This window comes from Sinocyclocheilus rhinocerous, unplaced genomic scaffold, assembly GCF_001515625.1.
Source record: "Sinocyclocheilus rhinocerous isolate Xijiao unplaced genomic scaffold, SAMN03320098_v1.1 scaffold1166, whole genome shotgun sequence".
Taxonomy (NCBI): Eukaryota; Metazoa; Chordata; class Actinopteri; order Cypriniformes; family Cyprinidae; genus Sinocyclocheilus; species Sinocyclocheilus rhinocerous.
Window position 1 is genome coordinate 276,351 of NW_015646356.1, and position 21,272 is coordinate 297,622.

The 21,272-nt window shown below is 38.1% G+C and overlaps 1 protein-coding gene and 1 long non-coding RNA gene across 3 annotated transcripts in view; both read left to right on the forward strand.

The window, feature by feature from the left end:
* LOC107707579 (cytosolic carboxypeptidase 6) overlaps positions 1–21,272 on the forward strand; it is a 347,536-nt gene that overhangs the window by 5,367 nt on the left and 320,897 nt on the right. The window lies entirely within an intron of this gene.
* Positions 1,255–3,112, forward strand: LOC107707581 (uncharacterized). Of its 2 annotated transcripts, none has more exons than XR_001636271.1 (4): positions 1,255–1,446; positions 1,570–1,639; positions 1,897–1,973; positions 2,854–3,112. It is a non-coding gene; the product is annotated as an uncharacterized LOC107707581 (long non-coding RNA). The 2 variants fall into 2 exon arrangements; XR_001636270.1 differs by lacking the exon at positions 2,854–3,112 and adding an exon at positions 2,480–2,638 and having other exon boundaries at positions 1,256–1,446.

Genomic DNA, 21,272 nt, shown 5'->3' on the forward strand with positions numbered 1-21,272 from the left:
AAAATGGTATTGATGGCTCTATAGATATAGTTACGTTTGCCGCATTATGTAAATTCCATAGATTCTTGAATTTAAAAGAGCTTTAATGGTTATAAGTGGCACTTTAATCTTGTGATATTATCTGAGGTTTTTAATAAACTGATATGGTTTTGTTCTAGTTTAGAAACATTTGTTTGTCTTTTTTTTTTCTTTTGGAGTGGCTGACTTTTTTTATTTACTTTTTTATGATAACAGACATTGAGAGGATTGATAGTCTTGCATTAATCTATGGCCTCTGGATAAAAGCATTCAAATTTAGCATGCCAGAATCAAGAATAAAAGTACATTTATTGTAAACCTTTTTGCATTTTGAAGAAATCTTTTAAAGTGCATGTCATTTATTACCTCACACCCGCTCTTTCATTCGTGTAGATGTTCTCACATCAGTTTCCTAATTCATTCTGGGGGCAAATTATGTCAAAAAATTTTCTCCACATGCTGGTGCTTATCTGAGGCTTTGAGTGATAAAACTTATTGACTGTAGCTGCTGATTAAATCTGGTGACAGCTAGAGGCAGAGGAAGAAGGTGTGTGCACGTCTACACAAGTGCATATATGTGTATGCGTGTCTACATAATGATTCGATTCCTACCAAGGGCAGAATATAATGTATCCACCAATGACAATCCGAGACGTGCGGTACCCCCTAAGCATTTAACGGATTTGCACTGGGGATTTTAAATTATCCATTGTAATCATAATAGATGAAAAAACTCCTTCGATTCAGCAAACAAAAGAAATGTGTTCGGAGAGGGGACAAGGCCTCAGCCGCACGTTTGCTAATGAGGATAAACAGTAGGGAAAAATCTCTCTGCTGATGGGGCTCTAATTGTTTTGCGTCCCCACCCCCCGTTCTGTAGAGTTTCTCTGTCTGTTTTTATCTTCCCTCAAAAGTCCTCATGCTTCATGTCACTCTTGCAGAGTGCATCTAGTGGATGAATGATTACATTTAGCACCCCAGGAAGACAAGAGGGGGATGGAGGGAGAGAAAAAAATGCAAGGAAGCAAAGGGGACAAAAAGCAGCCAGACTTGCCACTGCCAGCAGATATTTATATACTTCAGATGTACCCTGAATCAAGACAGTCAGATCCCCATTGATTAAAGAAGTGGAAACATTCTAACACTCAGGCTTTATGCTCAGCACAAGTGCCTACACAGCAAAATATCCAGTGTTGTTTAGAGTTGTTTTTATGGTGTTAATTTATCAGAGTTAAAAAGTGTTGATTCTGGTGTTGATTTGAATGGCATTAACACTTGCAGTGTAAATCAGTGGTCGGAGTCAGTGTAATTACAGCGAGTTGACATAATTGACACTGGTGATGAGTTGATCCAATTTCCGGTCCTTGCACATTATTTCCTTTTTGATTAATGGCGGACAACCACGAGGAGAGGACAGTGTTCAAACAGGTATAATATTTTATAACCACTTAAATTGACCAATTTTCATGTTTAGTTTACGTTTCTCACCATTCAGAATAATATTAGTACATTTCTCAACATTGCCAGAGTGCTAACAGTATTTCTTTTCAGATAACGCGACAGACCACCGACAGGATATCGAGGCCATTTAGCTGCACCACTTGTTAGCAAGCAAATTGAGGTAAGAATGGCATTGTTTGTTAGTTAGCCGTTTTAAACGTAAGTTTTCTTATATTTGAGAATCTGGGGTAGATAACAGGGTCGTTTCTGTGATTTGTGTAACTTGACTGTTTAATGAGTTAAATTAACGCAAATAACGCAGCATTTAATGTAACGTTAACATTTGTGGGGTGACAAATTGAGCTTTTGACCACAGCGGCTCGCTGGACTTTCTTTAATATTAACAAAGTCATAATTTGCATTTTTCTTGACCAACAGCTTTCATGTTCATCAAGGCGTGAAGAAATTTGTAAAACTGCACAGCGATAGTAGGTTCCAAAACTTTCTCACTGAAGGTAAGCTAAGAATCTTGTTCTACTGCTTAGAAATGTACGTAGTCATATAGGAATTATGCTTGCGGTATAAGCCCACAGTGCTTGTGTATGCTAACACTTTACAATAAGGTCTCATTTGTTAACATTAATTAATTAATGTGCAAACTAACAATGACTAACTTTAGTATTAGTTAAAAGTAGAACTGTTTGTTCATTTTAGTTCATAGTGCATTCATGTTTACAGATACAACTTTTGATTTTTATAGTGTATTAGGAAATGTTGAGATTAACATTAACTAAGATTATTAAATGCTGTAGAAGTATTGTGCATTCTTAGTCCATGTTAACTAATGAAACCTTATTGTAAAGCACCAGACGTCAGCTTGTTAATATTGTTATCAGTCACATGACGGCAATTCATGGGTAAGACTTCAGTGCTCAAATGCAAGAAATACACACAGCTGTGTCAATTGGTGTAGAAAACAATGTTAAGTTTAGCATTAACTTTTTTTTTTTTTACATTGAAGGAGGGATCCCCACCCGCAAACAGCAGGAAACTTATGCCTTGGACATTTGTCGAGGAAGAACCCAAAACGTGTTGGCTTGGAGATGACTGAAAGTGGAGGACCAAGTCGACGAAGAAGGATAGATGATGTGCAACAACTTGAAGGAGATGCATGCATGAGAAAAGGGTGAGAAAATTCATTTAATGACGTTTTCCTTTCACTGTAATACACAAAGCATGATATCAACTGGTTTTGTTTGGCACGTATTGAGTTAAGATGTGTTATATAGGTGTTAATTTTTAATTATGCATTTCATTTCACATTGTAATTAGTGTTTTTTATTTATTTATTTATTTTTTCCTGGTTTATTTAATCTAATTTGTGCTTTTTTTCAGTCCTGCACCAGTATTGAAGGCCGTCTCGGCAGGAGGGAGGGCCACCAGCCATTCCTACTGAGATCAGGAAGGAGTAAGGGCAGGATCAACCACTTTTACGTCGTTGTGGACAAGCGCCTCATCCCTTGCGTTGGAACCAGCTCCTTGAGTGCCTTTGAACTTTTTAAAGTTCACTATGTCTTCAACCTGTCCTACGAGAAAGCCCTGGTGTCAAAAGCCAACAGCTTGTTCTACAGGCCTTTTGATCTGCAGTGTTTATATGGGTTAGATGATGGTTAATATATGGTGCCTTTTTTTGTGTTGGTGTAATAGTTACATCTGTGTTAAAAATAAAATTTCAAACTGATACAGCATGTTGACTTTTTTATTTATTTATTTTTTTACACCGAATGCACAGGTATTTTTAGTCGAATACAGATTACACTTAATTACCTTAATCAGGGTTAGTATGAACACTATATTAGTGTGGAAATAAGTCTCTTGGTGTTAAGATATTGACACACGTAGTGTAGTTTCAACACTAACTTGGTGTAAATGAGGGGGAGGGAAAACACTAATGGTGTTAATGGTGAACACTTACAGTGTTGTTTTTACTCAATGCAAGTGTAAAAAAAGTAACACTATTTAAAGTGTTAGTTTAACTCTATTTAGTGTGGACCTATATAAACCCCGAAAAAGTGTTAATTTTTTCACTGTGAGTGTTAATTTAACACTTTCAAATTTGCTGTGTACAGGAGACAGAAGGGCTTACAGGGAGGATGAAGGGTACTTAGACCGATATTAGGCTACTATAGATGTATCCCTGTCCTCAACAAAACATAACAACATGGGCAAGCATAAAAAGACAAGTGGAAGAGATATTAGTCACAGATTTTGTGCTTAGCGCTTAGAAGATGAAAGTTTTGCTTGTAAACGCCTTGGTGTTTAGCAGAAGAGTCACGCTCCTACTAAGAAGGCTACATCACTGTCCAGTGTCTTATGGTTTTCTCTCTATTTTTTCTTGAGGTCTTAAGGAGGATTGAATTGATTTGGGCTGTTTTCTGAGAAAAACCCAGAGCAGGTTTCTGATTTATTGTTTTTTATCAAGCATTTTTGTCCTCCATCTTGCTAGTTGAAGCTGGCCTGCTTGTCCTTTGACAATTTTGTAGCTTTATCTCTTTCATTCCACTAACTGATACTCAGGCCTGTGGTGTTATACAGCTCTGACCCTGAAGAAAATATCCCTGCACTCAGACACCATGTGTGGAAGGGGTTTCACGCTCTCCCCCTCCTAAACCACAAGGTTAACAGCCTCGCTTCTTGAGTTTTACTGTAACACATCCTTACTCATTGTGGCCCTTTACTCATATATCACTCAGTCAATGCACAAAGCCAAACAGCTGTAAAATTTACAGTTATTTCACAAAGTGGTCTGAACAGTTTGTTTTCTGTCACAAAATAGTATTTTTCTTTTTCTATCCACTAGATTGTTGTAAAAAATTACATGAAACAACAATTGCAAACCATTAAGCTTCAGTAATTTACTATGTATATTTCTGAGTAAAACAAATATAAGTGTAGGACTATGGAAGTTATTTCTGCATCAATCAATCAATCAATCAATCAAAAGGAAAAAGAAAAAAAGTAATTGCAACCTTTCTGACTTTTTCTCTCAATTCTAAGTTTATATCTCACAGTTCTTAAAGAAACTCAGAATTGGGAGATGTAAAGCCAAAATTGTGAGATAAAATATTACAATTACCTTTTTTATTTTTCTATTCCGTGGCAGAAATAACCATATTGGATTGTACTTGAAGATTTGATATTGATTGCTAAACTGTAATTTTATTTGTTAATAGTATTTTTCATTGTCTTTGTGGCCTTGATGATGTCAGAAGTACGTAAAGTTTGTTTCAGTGGTGGTAAATCCTTAATGAATTTTGAAAAAAACAAGCATGTTTGTTTTTCACTGTCTTTCACTGGCCTGTGTCTCTCATTTTTAAACATTATTTGTACCCTTAGACCTGTTTTTTTCAACGTAAGTTAACATGAAAGAACAAGCAGTTGTATTTGCGCTTTGAACTTTGCATCTCTATACCACATCCTACAGTCTCATGCACAGAGATGAACCGCATAGCTGAACTATAATTTGAATTGGTTCTCACTCTTCCTGCCGGCATAGCAACTGCTTCTCAGAGCAGAAGTGCACAGTGGTCTGCGCACAGTCATGCTGTAATATTTACCCACCCCTAGAGTGCTCGGTTACAGAGTGTGTGTCCGCGCTGTGGAACGAGCTGGGCGAGCAGATATCTCAAATGTGCACAAGCAAATGAAACAGGTGATAATCCTGCCTGACATTCTCACCATCAGCCTTGGTTATGTTTGATCAGAGCCCTGCAGCCTGGAGAGATCTGGAATGAAACTTCAGCTCTTAGGCTATTGATGGCTGTTGAGATACCTGCATGGGAATATCATGGAGTGCACGTGTGGTTGCGCATATTTTATTGACGTGTTCTTTGAGGTATTTCCTCTGGTATATTGCTCTGTGAATTGTCAGAATGTGTTATAGTGTGGTTTTAGTGCCTTGTGCTCTTTTGCATGCTTTGGGGATCTTTCTTTTTACCTATTCTAATGTATAAAATATGCACAATTTGTAGCGTGAATCATATTTCCCTTTAATTTTGCCTATTTTTATCATTTGTTCTATTTGGTTGGTCCACAAATTTAATTTCACCCAAATTGATGTATTTGGCAGATGCTTTAATTATCCAAGGTATGCATGTACATATTCATGTGTTCCATGGGAATTGAATCCATGCTCTATGTGTTGCTAACGCTAGGTTCAGTTCACTGGGGTGCATCAAAATTCAGAAAACCGCTTTAACACCAATCAAATGAGCCAAACTCTTATCTTTTCATGGCAAAACACAAGCATAATTTTTTTATAGGCAAGTCTTTGAATCCAGCAAGTCTTACCTTGTGGTTAACGACCAATCCTTTTTCTGTTTGTTCTCCATTGAAGTATTGTGATTGCTAACACATGTCCTCTATGCTGAATTTCCTCCAGAAGAACACGAAAGATGTTCCGTTACCGAATGAAATTGGTTCAGTGCTATCAAATTAGACACAACTAGGAACCAGTTTTCAAACCGTACAACACATTCCCACTTTCAGCCACTCAGTTTAGAAACTAATTCCTGCCATGTGTTTTACTTGCGAACTTGACACATACTTCAATTAGCACCCTTCACATGCTCTCACCAGCACATTATAATGGGCGGTATGAAGACTAGCATAACACTCACGGGCTCAGCGTTTTCTATTTTACAGTTATTAGCAGAAGGTTAACTTGGAGCACAACTGCCTCTTCTTTAAAGCAAATGGAATCTGTGCGGTTTTAGCCGGACACTGACCCCTATTAGGAGAGCCTCCAACGAATGGCGGCTTTCCTGACTATCTGCGTGGGGTCATGCCGTATGTGTGTGTTTTTCTCAATGAGCTCTTTAACCCGCTCTCTAAGCCGCCACTCTTGTGTAGAGAGTGTTTAATATACTAGGTCAAGTGATCGAGTCAGTATCACCATTGGCTCCGTTCCACTTTGTGTAGTAAAGTCATTTGAACTTGTTTCCGCAGTTTCCAGGTTTTGTTTAAATACTTCTTTCGTATTTAACGCTTCAAGGAGTCGTGGCTGCCTGTTGGGCCATTGTTTGCTGTTAAAGCTCAAAAGCTGAACAAAAACATGCCGTTTTTGTGCATTCAAAAGCAAAGTTCGGAAACGGCGCAGCGAGCAGGGAATAGAGAGCGTCTCACAGGTGAAAATGACTACACAGAGCCGTGTTGCGATACGTTGCCGCATGAACACGCTGCTCCACGATGATGGAGTAATCCATTTCCCCAGCAGCTCTCCTGATGCCATAAACACAGGCGCTAGGCGGACATGCCATTCCTCATTCTAGGCAAGGACATGCAGTTTGGAAAAACGCTGGAGATTTGTAATGCCTTAGCGCTCTGTGTTTTTCCTTTTTCTTATTTTACACCGCCTCTGTTTATATTGCTGATTTATTTAAAACATTTTCTTTGAGATGAAGTTCATTGATGTGTCAGGTTGCGTTTGATATCACACATTTGTATGCTCCGGGTATGTTTGTAAACCGATGCATAAGAACAGAGAGGAATTTTAATAGAAATACCATCTGTTTGGATTCTGACAGCTTCTTGAGACTGAACCAAAACCTGTTCGTCAGGTTTTGCCACGGCTGAAATCTGTAGCGTTTCGCATGCATGTACAGTACTACTCGAGGATATATAACGAATGTTTTGCAAACAGATAACTGCTTCCTGTGTGCCGTCCTCAAACTTGTTGACTGTTATTCTACATCATTTGAGCACATTCCCCCCTACAAAGATAAAAGCTCTGATTGTTGCTCTCTGCTGAGATTGTATTCAAACACTTCAGTGTTACGTAAAATCACAAAGTGCCGTAGTGCATCTAGATTTACTGTTTTGCTAACAGCACCTCTTGTTTGCATTCTCTGCTCTGTGGTATCTCTGTGAACAGAGCAAAGCATAACATTCAGAGTGAACGGTATTGATCTGTAAAGGACGTGATATTCATCATGTAAGAATATTATTCAGTCTAAATTTGGCGTGGTAGATGGTAACGTTAATAGCAAAATCTATAGCCTTTCATCAGCTGCTAGGCTGTGAGAAGTGTGTCAGAGAAGATTTTTGTCAAAAAAGATTCTTTGAGAGAGTCTAAAAAGGCCTGCGTCTAGCAGAAAACCAATTCTAGACCGCCTACCGTCTTTGAATCGGGAACATTTTAAGTGTGCAAATACTTTGCCCTTAATTAGAGCAAAAACTTTGCATCTGTCCTTTGAAGAGGGTTCAAGAAGCTTCCTTGCTCTTGGCAGCCACCGCTGATTCCAGTGCCTCCTGCCATGCAGCCAAAATGACGTCCCTGTTTTATTTTTGCCCTGAAATAAGAGACATTCAGAATGAATATCGAATGTACTGTAAATCGAATCCCTCATAGGCTACATTCACATAGCAGCAAAATACAGCAGTCAATCCAGATTCATAGTGCTAAATATGGTTCCATTGACACACAGTTTGATTAAACCGAAGTGACAACTGTATTTTATAAACCAATTGACACTTAACCACATTTATCTCAAGTGCTCCTAAAAATAAAAAAAAGCTGTATATGGATTGCATCTCTCTGAATGTAAATTATTTATCCAGCTTATCTGTTCCTATATCTTCTTTCAAATATTTTAATCAGTATGTTTATCTCACTTTTACCTACGTATATATGTATTTATTTATTTCCCCGGAAATTATCCTTAGACGCTGACATGACAATGCCTAAATAAATACATAAATCGTACATGGAATAAAAAAGGGCTTGCCGTAAGTTATTTGTTCATACAGCAGTGGCTCAAATAAAATGTAAGCTGGTGTATGAACAAAACAGTTTGAGTGTCTCATGTTAGTAAATATGCTTGTCAGTCCCAAACTTTAGAAGATTTTGAATGAAGCTAAAATTGAAGTGTAGATAGTTGAAGTGCCTTTCCCCCCTAGTGAGCTTCTCTACTTTTGTATTTGTTTATTTTTTTCTTTTACTATATATTTAGAGCACTGTTGCTTAATTCTCTTAAGTAATTACACCGCAGTGGGTGTAGTTTGCTAGAGTGCTTGTGCAAAGGGAGGTGAGAAGGAGCACTGATTTTCTGCCAAGATTTCTGAACAGCTTGCAGTTGAACCCCTCCGTTCTTTTTCTTTCCATTCGAGTCTATCAGGCCATTGACAGTAGCATCACTTTATGTAATTCCCTGTTCTGAAAAGCGTTTGCACGTTGAGAGATTTCTGTGTCTCTAGCTCAGGATAGCCAAGAAGCCTTGCTGGCATTTTGCAGCCATCTTGGTCCACAATGGCTGCATGCCATTAATTCAGCTGCATTAATTCAGCTGTGGTTTTATCACACTGCCGCACAACACGACAGCGCAGACCAGATGTGCACTAGTTACTGCATGCTACTGCTATGGGACTCAACTCTGAGTTTATTACTGCATACCAACCCCTTAGTGCTGACTGCTGAATTGCTAGAGTCGTGTTATTTTTTCACTCAAACCGATTCCCTGGCACAGTCCAGATGAAACACAATCAATTGATTGAGCTTGGATGTAAGCCTATATCTGACGAGCAAGGTTGTTGTGTGATATCACCAAGACAGCATTTATTTAATCACAAACACAGTAAAAACTCTAATACCAGGGCTCTACAGTGCGACCATTTCAGTCGCATTTGCGACTGAAACTACTGCGTGAAAAGATGACATACTATTAATAAAGTTATAGGAGTCAAATATCACCTTGTAATGGGAAGGCTACTTTTTGATAAAATTTTGGATTATTGATTAGAAGGTGCTCCTAAAATTTTGAACATGCTCCTACATTTTTTAAGTTAGAAAAAAGAAAAGTAAGCGTAGAGCCCTGAATATTGTGAAATATTGTTCCAATTTGAAAATTGTTGAAAAACTGTTTTTAATTTCAGTACATTTTAAAATATAATTTATTCCCATGATGGCAAAGCTGAATTTTCAGCAGCCATTACTCCAGTCTTCCGTGTCACAAGAGCCTTCAGAAATCATTCTAATATGCTGATTTGGTGTCCTGGAAACATTTAAAAATAGTTGTGCTGCTTAATGTTTTTGTGAAAACAGTGATATATTTTTTTTTTCTTCAGGGTTCTTTGATGAATAGAAGAAGAGTCTTTGCTGTCAATTTTGATCAGTTTAATGCATCCTTGCTTATTAAATGCTTTAATATCTTTAAAAAAATTCTATAGACACAGATTGTAGTGAAAACAATGGTCGTGTATGTATCAATCCATTTGTCGATCTATGGATCTATCTTTGCAGTGTTTCCCCTGCCATTATATTAGGGGGGTGCCCCGCCCTCTCAAAGGCACCCCCGGCCCCCCGAAGGTCAAGTTAATTTTATTTAATTAAATTTTCTCTGTAGTGCCAGATCACAACAGAAGTCATTTAAAGTTACCTTTCCGATAGAACAGGTCTATACCTTGTTCTTTTATTAAACAAACTAAATAGCCTTATGTTATTTATCTTGTTTACACGACGACGGCATGTCATTTCTGTCTCTACATGGTCGCGTGTTTACAATTCTCCTTTGTTCTTTGTATCGCACGTGCACACGCACACGCGCACGCACACACGCACACACGTGCGCGCACACACAGGTGAGCACACTCCCACTAGTATTTGTAAATATTAAGCCCCAAAAGACTATTTAAATATGAATTCTGCGTGTCTCTGTGTTAATGAATGGCGCAGACGCGCGGTTTTGTTTACTACTCGCACTGAAGCACGCGTGACACTTGCGGTGATATTAAGGTCTGCCTTCTCACGAAATGAGGAGATAAATACGAACAACAATCTCCAGAACTGCTCTGATAGTCACTTCATGAGCATTTGACCATTTCATTTGAGTAAAACTATCCTCATATCATATACACACAGAAATGTAAAAGTTTTCATGGCAACCCATCAAAATAAAAGTTCGGTTTAACTTGTCATTGTGGCAGAAATACATTACTATTGTTGAGTAGAATGTATGTAATAGGCTACTACTAAAATTATTAAAACCTTATTTTTAAGGAATAATCATACAAAATTTCTTCAATGTTTTAATTGTAATATTAAATCCCCTTTATTTCCAAAAAAATTAAATGTTTAATTTTCATTAATTAAAAGATAAATTAAATGAATGTTTTGTGCCTTAAAAAATGTAAATACACAACACAGAATTTCTGAGGAAAAAAAATCATAAAGCTATTGTAGGAATAAATGAAACTTGTTTTTATGCTTTCAAATAATTAGGCATGCTAAAACACAGAATTTGTTAACAATAAAACATAAGGTTGGAAAAAAGAAAACATTTCATAGAGCCCTAAATGTAATTTTTGTTTAATTTTTAATAAATTGTTGTTAAATTGTTTAAGTTTCATGATTTTAATTAATTAGTCATGCTTTTTGATTAATAAAATTTAATTTAACCATTAAAAAAGAGTCCAGAAAAATTAAAACGGAAAAACGGAATTCCCCCCCCCCCACTTCAATAGACATTGATTTCTTGAATGGATTAAGTTAAATTCAAACCTATATGCTACCTCAATTAAATTCTATTTAATTTAGGATTTCAGTTTTCAGATTTCTATTTTGATTTGGGAATTTAAAAGGCATTCTGCATGGTGCACAACTCTGCTGCTGTCATCTTCAACAGTGAGTTTGTGTCAGGCAGTGTGTAGCGCTTTGATAGAAAAGATCAACATTTCATAAATATATATTTTCTTTTTGACATTTCATGCCTCTCATTATGAAAGCCCCTTCTCTTATTGGTGACCTATTGGAGTTGCTGTTAAGTTCAGGGTTCCCTTGTTCCTGTCTCCTTTTTTGGTGCACACCTCCCATTACAAACCAGTCAGCCTCAGGCATTAGAGCGCACACCAACCGGGAGAATTAACTGTAAATAAACAGGGCAGCCGCCAGTGGCGCAACTACAGACAGTGCAGGCAGTGCAGCCGCACTGGGGCCCGTGCCGCGGGGGGGCCCCCGCAGCGCACGCGGGCCCTGCCCACATTGCAAGCGACTATATTATAATTAAATTAATAATAAACGTATTTAATAATAAAATACAATTAGTACCGAGATTCTTCACAGAACTGAATAAATATATAAATTCGCGCGAATTGTTAACGAGTGCTTTGGTGGTCAAGTGGTAGAACTTTTGTCAAGCATTTCCGAGGTTTCGGGTTCTAATCCACCCTCGTGTAGTTTTTTTTGTTCTCTCATTAAAACCAAAGGTGTTCATCAGTGATTGTATATCAAGAGCAAGGACATGTTTGTGTGCATTTTGTTTTGTGCTTTTACCAGAACAAAGCGTACGATCGTCTGTGTGAAGACTGCGCATAGCACGAGTGCCAAGAGAGAACTGATAACAGCAGCAACGAGCGCTCGCCATAACACATTCCAGCGATAGATCGCCTGTTGTTTAACACAGACCAACGAATTTGTTATCAAATGGAGTTCTGTTCAAATGTTTCTTTAGGTACATCCGTGCGTGCCGCGAGATGTCGCAAAAAGTGGCGGGGGTCGTGGGGACACACGTCCCACCCGTAAATAAAAATATAACACAGAATGAATAGTCTTGTTTTATTTGTTATATGTCATTTCCACGACTTTCCAAAAGAGGAGAAAAATATTGAGATTGACATGTCAAATTTGCCGTCACTCCCTCAGCCGTTGTATAGAAACACCCTCGTAGCAGCGCTAATTCTTTTTTTGTCATTTACTGTCAATGTAATATAAGACAAAGTAGAGCATTATAAATGTGTTTTATTTTTAAATGAAGATATTTAAAAATGACTAGATCTGTGATGTTGACAACTGTGGAAACGGGCCATCACAGTCCAATCTTAAGTCTCTATTTGATCATGTGACAAGACAACACTCCGGCGGCTAGTTTAAACGCATAAACGGATTAGCTGAGCAGACCTAAGCGACTATGCCATTCAAACATAAGTGGTTGTAAGAAGAGACAGGAGAGAAAAAATCAGGAGAAGAAGACAGCAAAGCTGCCAAGGGTTGAATGTTAACTACTTTCGTTTCCATATAACTATAAACTACGATAAAAGTTCATCAGCGTGCATTGATTAAAAGCATGTTATAGCGCAAAAAAAAAAAAAAAACGTGCTTGTGCAAGCCAACTGAGAAAGTTAATCGCAAAAGAGCGACCAGTGGGAAGAATGAGTCTGGAGCCCTGAATTGTCCTGCTCCCTCTGTCAATGATCTAGCACCCCCTAGAGGAATGCGGTTGCTGTGATTACTGGGTTACTGTGCTAAAAAAAAACTTTAAAAAATACAGTTTGCTGTAATTTCAGCACCACAGCTCTGAAATATTCAATGCTTCTGATAACCTTGCCTTCTGTGCTTTGCAAATACAATAGGTAACATGCTGATGACTGCAAAATTCAACACAATTAATTTGGTACTTCTGGCTGCTGCGGCCAGGCACATGCACAGCCGTGTGTGTTAGAGAGAGACGCACGCAAAGAGTTTCAATTTGAGTTTCGATGTTCAATTTAATATAAGAAACTGATAAGATACTGATTTTAGTTGGTCTAAATTAAGTAGGTTAGGCACAAATTTGCATATATGGGTTCCCTTCTAGACACGAGCGCTGTGTGTTTGTATGTGCTTCATAACCGTGCACCCCAGGGGGCCCACCGGTAATAGCCTGCACTGGGGCCCGTCATTACTAAGTTACGCCACTGGCAGCCGCCTCCCCAATAGGATGCTACCACCCTGATAACAGACCCCTCTTAACAGCACTGCTGACATTCTCTTCGCCACAGGCTCACCAAGGACCCTTCAGCTTCTTCTGTCTTTATCTCCCAAGTCTCCGCAGGAAAGATTATTCTTATTGCCAGGCCAGGGATATAGAGTAGGAACTAGAAGAAGAGATAACAAAAGAGAGCAAGGGAGTGTATTAGGGAAAGATGAAAACAAAAAGACAAAGCCTGAAGAAACAGCCGACAGGAACAGAAAAGGACCTGGACTGTTGTCCTGCTTGCAAAGTGTCTTTTGTCCTTTGTAGGACTTCATATAATTAACTCGTAAAGAGATAGCATGACATTTGAAGTGACTTCTGTTTACCCAGTAAGGACTCAAACCGTACAGCTAACAAAATGATAAGGCATGGAATGAAAGGGAAGGAGAACAAAGTGGTACATAATCTAAATCTGGATTTAAAGGGGTAACAATGTTAATCCCACATTCTTCACAATGAGATGAAGAGGGAAGACCACAGTTGATGGCGGTGAGTGGCTCTTTTAAGAGAGTGCCTCCAGGAGTCTGGGGCTTCAGAAAAGCCGGCATGTTTCATGGCTGAGATCGATGGTACAATTTAGTACATTTCACAGTGAATGCCTCCCCGTGACCTGCCGACTGTTATGAAATGAACACACTTGCTTTGGGCCCTTTTTTATTCAAGCAATACCGATACAAGGGCAGCAAGAAAATTTGAACCTTTTCAGATTCATTGGCCCCTTTATCACTGCTGCCAAGCATGTGGGCTGCAAAGCACAGATGCAGACGCTCTGTGTTTTGTGCCGATGAGGGTTCTGCATATCCATGCTAAAAGATAGATGTCAAGCAATTACTACTCTTGCATTTATTTCCTGCCCCATTTTTGATAAAATGCTAATGCGTGTGATTATTTTACTATTTAGTCCCATTTTAATGACAGTCTAGTGATTTGGGTGACATTGTGTAATTGATGTCATTAATTAGCATCTAGAGGCCGCTTAGCTTAAAACCCACATTCATGCGCAGCACGGCCTTCCTCATGGGACTCCCGGAACGGTGATGGAAATAGCGCTAGCAGTGTGAAGAATGCTAGTTTGAAGGCCTTTGCAGTTTTGACACCTGTTACAGATGTTCTGAGAGTTAGAGGTCATGGCTCTATTCTTGTCCTGATTTAATGATAAAGATGTGAAAAAGTTTAGCAGATATGGAGAGAGAGAAAAAGAGGGACACAGAGAGAGAGAGAGAGAGATTGATGTTGCCTCGGTGACACCTTGCCTTTAGATAGAGAGAAGGAAAAACTGCATGAAGTGAGTTTGGCTGGAGGTCTTGAGCCAGATACCTTTCCTGGGGTTTGAATCAATTCCAGCTTTATCAGTTGTCCGTGTCCAGGTATTCTCACCCGTGGGAGAGGCTGATGTGTTTTCCAATAATGAAAAGGAGCGCATGGCAAAAACACATTTAAGGGGTGGCCAGTCTCCAGAGTCGCTTCTAATTTCCAATGCAGGTTGTAACAGAAGAAAAAAAACTTGTAGAAAGGTTGAAAGATATCTGAGTCTAATGCTGTTATCAGTACCTGGGTTGCTCTAGACTCACCACATTACCACATTTCTCACCAGTAATTAAAGTACGGCTAGTCAATAGATACCAGATAATACTTGTCCTTGTTTTTCAAATAGATGTGTTTATTCCTATTATGTGCTGTTTTATAATCAGCTATTTTGCATAACATGGTAACTTAATCTAAGCTGCAGAATATGAGTACTATCATACTATGTTTTACCATGTATATTTGAATGAAATAATCTGTCAGTGAATTTACAATGACTAAACTTCGCTCCTCCATTGCTGGCTTATTCTCCTCTGACGTTCCCTTTTCAGTCTCTCAGTTCCTCCCTGTATGGTCCTGTTTTCCGGTCGTGGGTTGTTAGGCAGCTGTGAACTGCAGAGTGTCCCATTGTTCTGGATGAGCAGGAGGACTGCTCTAACTGACCAGGCTTGTAGCTCTGTAATGGGATTAGCCAAGCCATGTTCCTATTGTATGTCAACGTCTGACAGATTTGCCCCCCGTTCTGTTTCTCTCTTTTTTTCTGCTTCTTTCTCTTTCTCATTCTCTTTTCAGTACTGCACAGCTTCTCATTTTTCTGTTTATTCTTTTTCACATGCAGAAACAAAACAATCTGTAGTGCATTTCAAAGAGAAATTTCCATGAAGTCAATATGGACAACTCTAGAAAATTTCAAGCAATGTTTAATCAAATAAATGTGTTGTATTATATTATATTTCAAAAGTTTTTTAAAGAAGTCTCTTATGCTCACCAATGCTGCATTTATTTGATCAAAAATAGAGTAAAGCAGTATTATTATAAAATATTACAATTGAAAGGGTAGATTAAAGGGTAGATTGATTATTACGTTTTGAATATGGATATTTTTCTTACAAAAACGCATCGATTTGCTACAGGAGGCCTTTGTTCACTCCCGGAGCAGTGTTAGGCACTCTGAAAGGGTAGATTAAAGGCTAGATTAAAGTGATTATTACGTTTTGAATATGGATATTTTTCTTACAAAAACGCATCGATTTGCTACAGGAGGCCTTTGTTCACTCCCGGAGCAGTGTTAGGCACTTTTTATTATGGATGGATGCGCTTTATTTCACTTCTTTTGGACTGATGAACTGCAACACCTGCTGACTGCCATTAAACAGCTTGGAAGATCAAAGTCAATTTTTAATATAACTCCGATTGGATTCATCTGAAAGAAGGAAGTCATATACGCCTAGGATGGCTTGAGGGTGAGTAAATAATGGGCTAATTTCATTTTTGGGTGAACTATCCCTTTAAAATAATTTCCAGATGTTTTCCATTTCACCTGCATATCCTTGCGTGTTGTCTAAAAATTACAACACAGTTTACATGGAAAAAAAAAAAATCTGTGACATGTGTTGCCAGAGCTTTACCGTCAAAAATACGGCAGCTACATTTTAGGTTTTACAGTCTTAATTTAATTTCGCAGTAAAAAACATATTTTATATAATGTTAATATACTGACATATTCAAGTAGGGCTGTGACAGTGGCAGATTTTTACCACCACGGTGGTTATGGACCAACTACCGTCGGTGGCGCGGTGTTGTTATATATATAATTTATATTAATTACATATATGTATATATATATATATATATATAAAAATGATATATGAAACTAATATATATATATGCAGTGGGTACGGTTCTCAAGGAAAAAAAAATCTCAACTAATGCTGTAAAATATACATGAGGGTCAGTTGGTACTACATTACTATAATATTGAACATTTTATAATATTAACATTGACTGATTTGTTAAAATTACACTTAATGAAGTTTTTAAAATAATAGTTACAATTACATAATAATATTTCTACTTAAATTCGTTTATAGACTGTAGGACGTTACGTGACATTGTTTACAAGCCGTTATATTGACGTCTTTGCGAGGCTGAAACACTGATTGAGCGATTACATGAGACAGGATACGGATTGTAAAGTTGTACTCTCTTTTAACTTACCTTTGGATGTTTAGTCATGCTTATTTTGTGCTGAAACTGGTATTGATGTGGAGGAGACGATCAGTTCACCTGCTGCGTCTGTTGAACTGAGGCGCTACAGCGATCTGTCACTCCACATTAAACAGCGGCAGAACGGCATTTATTGTTTGAATATTGCAATACAATGGACAGAATTTGAAATCTGAGACTTTGTTTCATATAAAATATGAAACACAAAAAATAAATAAATAAGGCTCGATCATCTATTAACACACGTGCGTGTTTTTTAGCACTTCCATCAGTGAACACGCAGCCTGCAAAAAATGAAACACAAAAAATAGACTAAATATCAAAGAAATAATACAGTTAAATAATGATGTACCTAGTCTGACACAAAGTTCAAATGTCCTGTAGACAGACTCGACCTGCTGTGTTGTGACGCGGTGCGACAACTGTTCGGTTTAGACACGGCTCACTGTTCCGCCACCAAGCAAGCGGGAGCGTTAACTCCTGGTCTGCACGCGCTCTCTGTGGAATAGGAATCGCGGCGTATGTTTCCACATTTCTTTTTAGCATCTTCCATTTACCGCTGTCTCATAACTCGTATTTGGCCAGTTTGGAGAAAGCCTCACCAATACAAACCTGACCAGCCGGGCGTTTGCGATCATGGGAACTTGAAGACACTTGTACGAATGCGGATGGGTGACATAAATAAAGATGGCTCCAGATCGGCGAGATATTATTTGGTTTCCAACAAGGTCCATCGCTCAACTTGAAATTAATTTGCTGAATACAGAATAAACTGTATTTTCCTGCGCTCAAATCTGCCAATCTAATGGAAACGCCGTATGGCGTTTGAGGTAATTTGTGAATTAACATAGACTTATAGTCTAATAAAACAACAACTGTTACTGTTATTACACTTGTATACAAAGCTTTGTATTATGCTTGTTATAGATTGTGTGACGTCACGTGCACTACCGCTGGTGGCAATAGACCACTGCGGTGACGCGGTTGTCACGGCGACCGTCACAGCCCTATATTCAAGTACTACTGTCTGTTTTGTGCCATTATAATACACTGATTACCACCAAAACATGTGATGAGAAAGCCGCATGATGAATCAAAGCTCATCACAAGCAGTTATTCCACATATTCCACAAGCTGAGGAGGGAAATACTTAAATATAGAATAGGGCTGTGCAATTAATCGAAATACGGTTTCAATTTCGATTTCGGCCTCCAACGATTATGAAAATACAATAATCGAGATAAAACGAGTATTGTGTCTCATTCCGTCCCCTTTCTCGCGGTGCACTTTCACTCCTCCATAAAAGCCCAATTTCACGTGCAAATCAGTAAAATCATGTAACGTGACTTTTGCAAAATGTGATGTGCTCAGAAATGGAACACAACACGGACATGTAAAGTCATCTTTTAGCTTATGGTGCGCGCCTAAATGGTCAAATACACGCAAAAATTTGTCAAAATGTGGCGCTTAGTGATTATTCACGTAAACCCTCGTCGGTTATGTAATAATTGAACGTAAACAGTTGAGAATGAAAATACGTGTGTGAAGGCCCGTTCACACCAAGGACGATAACTATAAAGATAACGATAAAGATATAGTTTAAAAATCATTCTCAATATTAAAGAATAGCAGAGTCCACACCACAACTACAGCGATAAAGGCACAGAGAAACGATATCGTTGGAATCACTTTCAGAACGATTTTTTCCAGCTGATGAATGATACAAAAATTGACATCCAGTCAGAATCCATCCTGCTATAAGGAGCTCAAGAATTTAAAGCGGCAGTCGCGCGTGTGCTTAGAATAAACAGACGATATCGTTTGCTGGTGTGGACGCTAATATCGTTATCTATTTTATAGTTTTAAAGTTATCTTTATAGTTATCGTTCTTGGTGTGAACTGTACTTAACAGTAAATTGGATCCGTGCAGCTCTTAAAGTGACGGGGCTATATTCCTGCTGTCGACTGGGTGCTTAATATCGATCAAACAACAAAAGACAAAGATAAAATCACTTACTTCTCTAAACTGAAGAACTTTTTGTAGCTTTAATAAGTAACAAATTAATTTTAATTTTAACAGTGAAAATTATACATTTTATAAAATTTGATTATTCATATATATCGGTATCTTTTTAAATAAATCGTTCATTTAAAGTTTTGGTCATATGGCCCACTTATAATCGTGTTAAATAATCGTGATTACAATATTGACCAAAATAATCGTGATTATGATTTTTGTCATAATCGAGCAGCCCTAATATAGAAGGCGCACAGTGTCATTCACACAAATACTAAACACCATCATGGTAACACACAATACTGAAATAATGCGATAAACAGTAATTTAACAACATTAGATGTAAGATAAAACCCTAATGTACAGAACTGATAAGAAAAAAAAAAACTAAGAAGAAACAAAAAGCATCAAATATGAAGTATCATGCAGGGAATGTGAATTTACAGTTTTTCACTGTAAATTATACAATGACTTGTTCTTTTTTTACTTCCAGAAACCCTTAAATGTAATTACATTAAATTAACCATTACATGTAATTACAGTTATTCACCGTATATATTACAGAAACTTACTTATTAACAGATTTGTACATTATTTTGCTGTTAAAATCACAATAATTTTTTACAGTTTGGTAGATTCTACACTATATGAGGTGTTGAAAGTTAGTCATAGAAACCAAAGAATATAAAAGAGGCAAATCAGTTGAGAACCAATGGAGGCCAAGTGTATGTTTTAGAAATAAGTGTCTTGAATTGAACAGCTGGAAGGAAGGAACAGTGCGAGGCAGCTGAGTGGAGACCACCCACATGCTTCTCCAGACAGCAAACACATTACATTAATACGGATTCTCCATTTGCTTTTCTCTTCTACATCTATAACAAGGTTAACCACATGAGAAACACACACACACACACACGCTCAAACTCAAACACACACAAGCCACCAGATAAGATGATTCAACCTCCCACTCTTTTCTCTATATGGAATGTTTATTTCAGTTTGCTGATAACAGTGGGAATTAACTCCCTATAAATGAGAAAGTGTCTCTCCTCCCAGCAGCTCGGCGGTGTCGTTCTGCTGAGAGCAAACAGGCTATAAAAACAACACTGCTTCTATTCCCATTGAACTCCATAGAGTTTTCCTCTGAGCTGAGCTTGTTGCATTATTTGCTAAAAACCCAATTTGTTAAATCCTAAGCCCTGCATCGTTGAAGTCTCTTATGACTGAGTATGTAGATGAAATTCTCAAGACAGTTGAAACATAGGAGAATTTGCTTGCATTATCCTTTTCCCCACTCTTTCTTTCTCTCTTTTCTAATCTGTCCTTCTGCACACTCTCGCGCGCACACACACACACACACGCTATGTTAAAATACAGTTATTGATTTTTCCTCCCCTGGTTATACATTGAATTAACTGTGTTGTCAGTGAACTGTCATCCAAAATGGCGTTCGTCCTCCACGCTGTGATGGCCGGACCTCTCCTCTGCTGTAGTATTCATGCTTGTTTAGGACTGGCCGAAGCGTTGTAGTTTACAGCTCATCATGGTCTGACTCTGGAGTCAGGCACCATAAAATTAAAACTCAAATCAATGGTGTATCATATATGGTGTATCCCATCAAGCTGAGCAGAGGCTTGTTGCCCTGAAGCCCTGAAGAGTGTTTTTCTTTCTTCTCGGAAATATAAGGCTGAGAGACATTATATTCCAAATGAAGATTGAAGGAAAATGAATCTGATGTTTGCAGCTAAATCAGCATTTTTGTGTGTGCTTGTGTTGATATTAAAATTGTGTGTATCAAAAAAGTTGCAAGCATGATCGAGAGAATTAATGATTGAGAGTTTTTAAGTTACCCAGCAATGCATTTTAAGAGGGAAACTGCAGTGGATCTGTCAGCACCATGGACAGCGGCTTCATTCTGCCGTCTATGGAGCTGTTTTAGGTGCTGAAGAGTCAGTTTCTGAAAGAAAGGCTGTTTGACCTGCTATTTAGATTCAGAGGGTTTGTGTGTGCTTTGGTTTGTCTGTATACGCACTCGCATTCAAACCTCAGAGAATGTACACCTGTACTTGTGAGCATAGTTTTGGGAGGTTGGGAGATGTTGGGGGCCTGTCCCCCCTTGGATTGATTTACTTCCCCCTCCCCCACCTCAAATCATGTGTTTGAAGGTCTTGTTTATTTATGTAGAGGTTGTTATATTTAGGGCTGGGTATCGTTCCAAAATTTTCGATACGATACCGATACCTTGAATTCGATACCGGTTCCTGAACGATACTTTTTTCGATACCGATTTTAAGAAATCTGTTTTAACAAGATTACATTACACATTATCTCAGAGAAACTTTGGTTTTATTTTTTTATTTGTTGACACTTTTTACAGGGTTATCTACTGAGCCACTACACAAAGAAACAAAAAAGCACAAAGGAACAAAATGTAATCAACACAATATATCAGTGCAAATAGTTTTAATCACAGTTTTAATAAA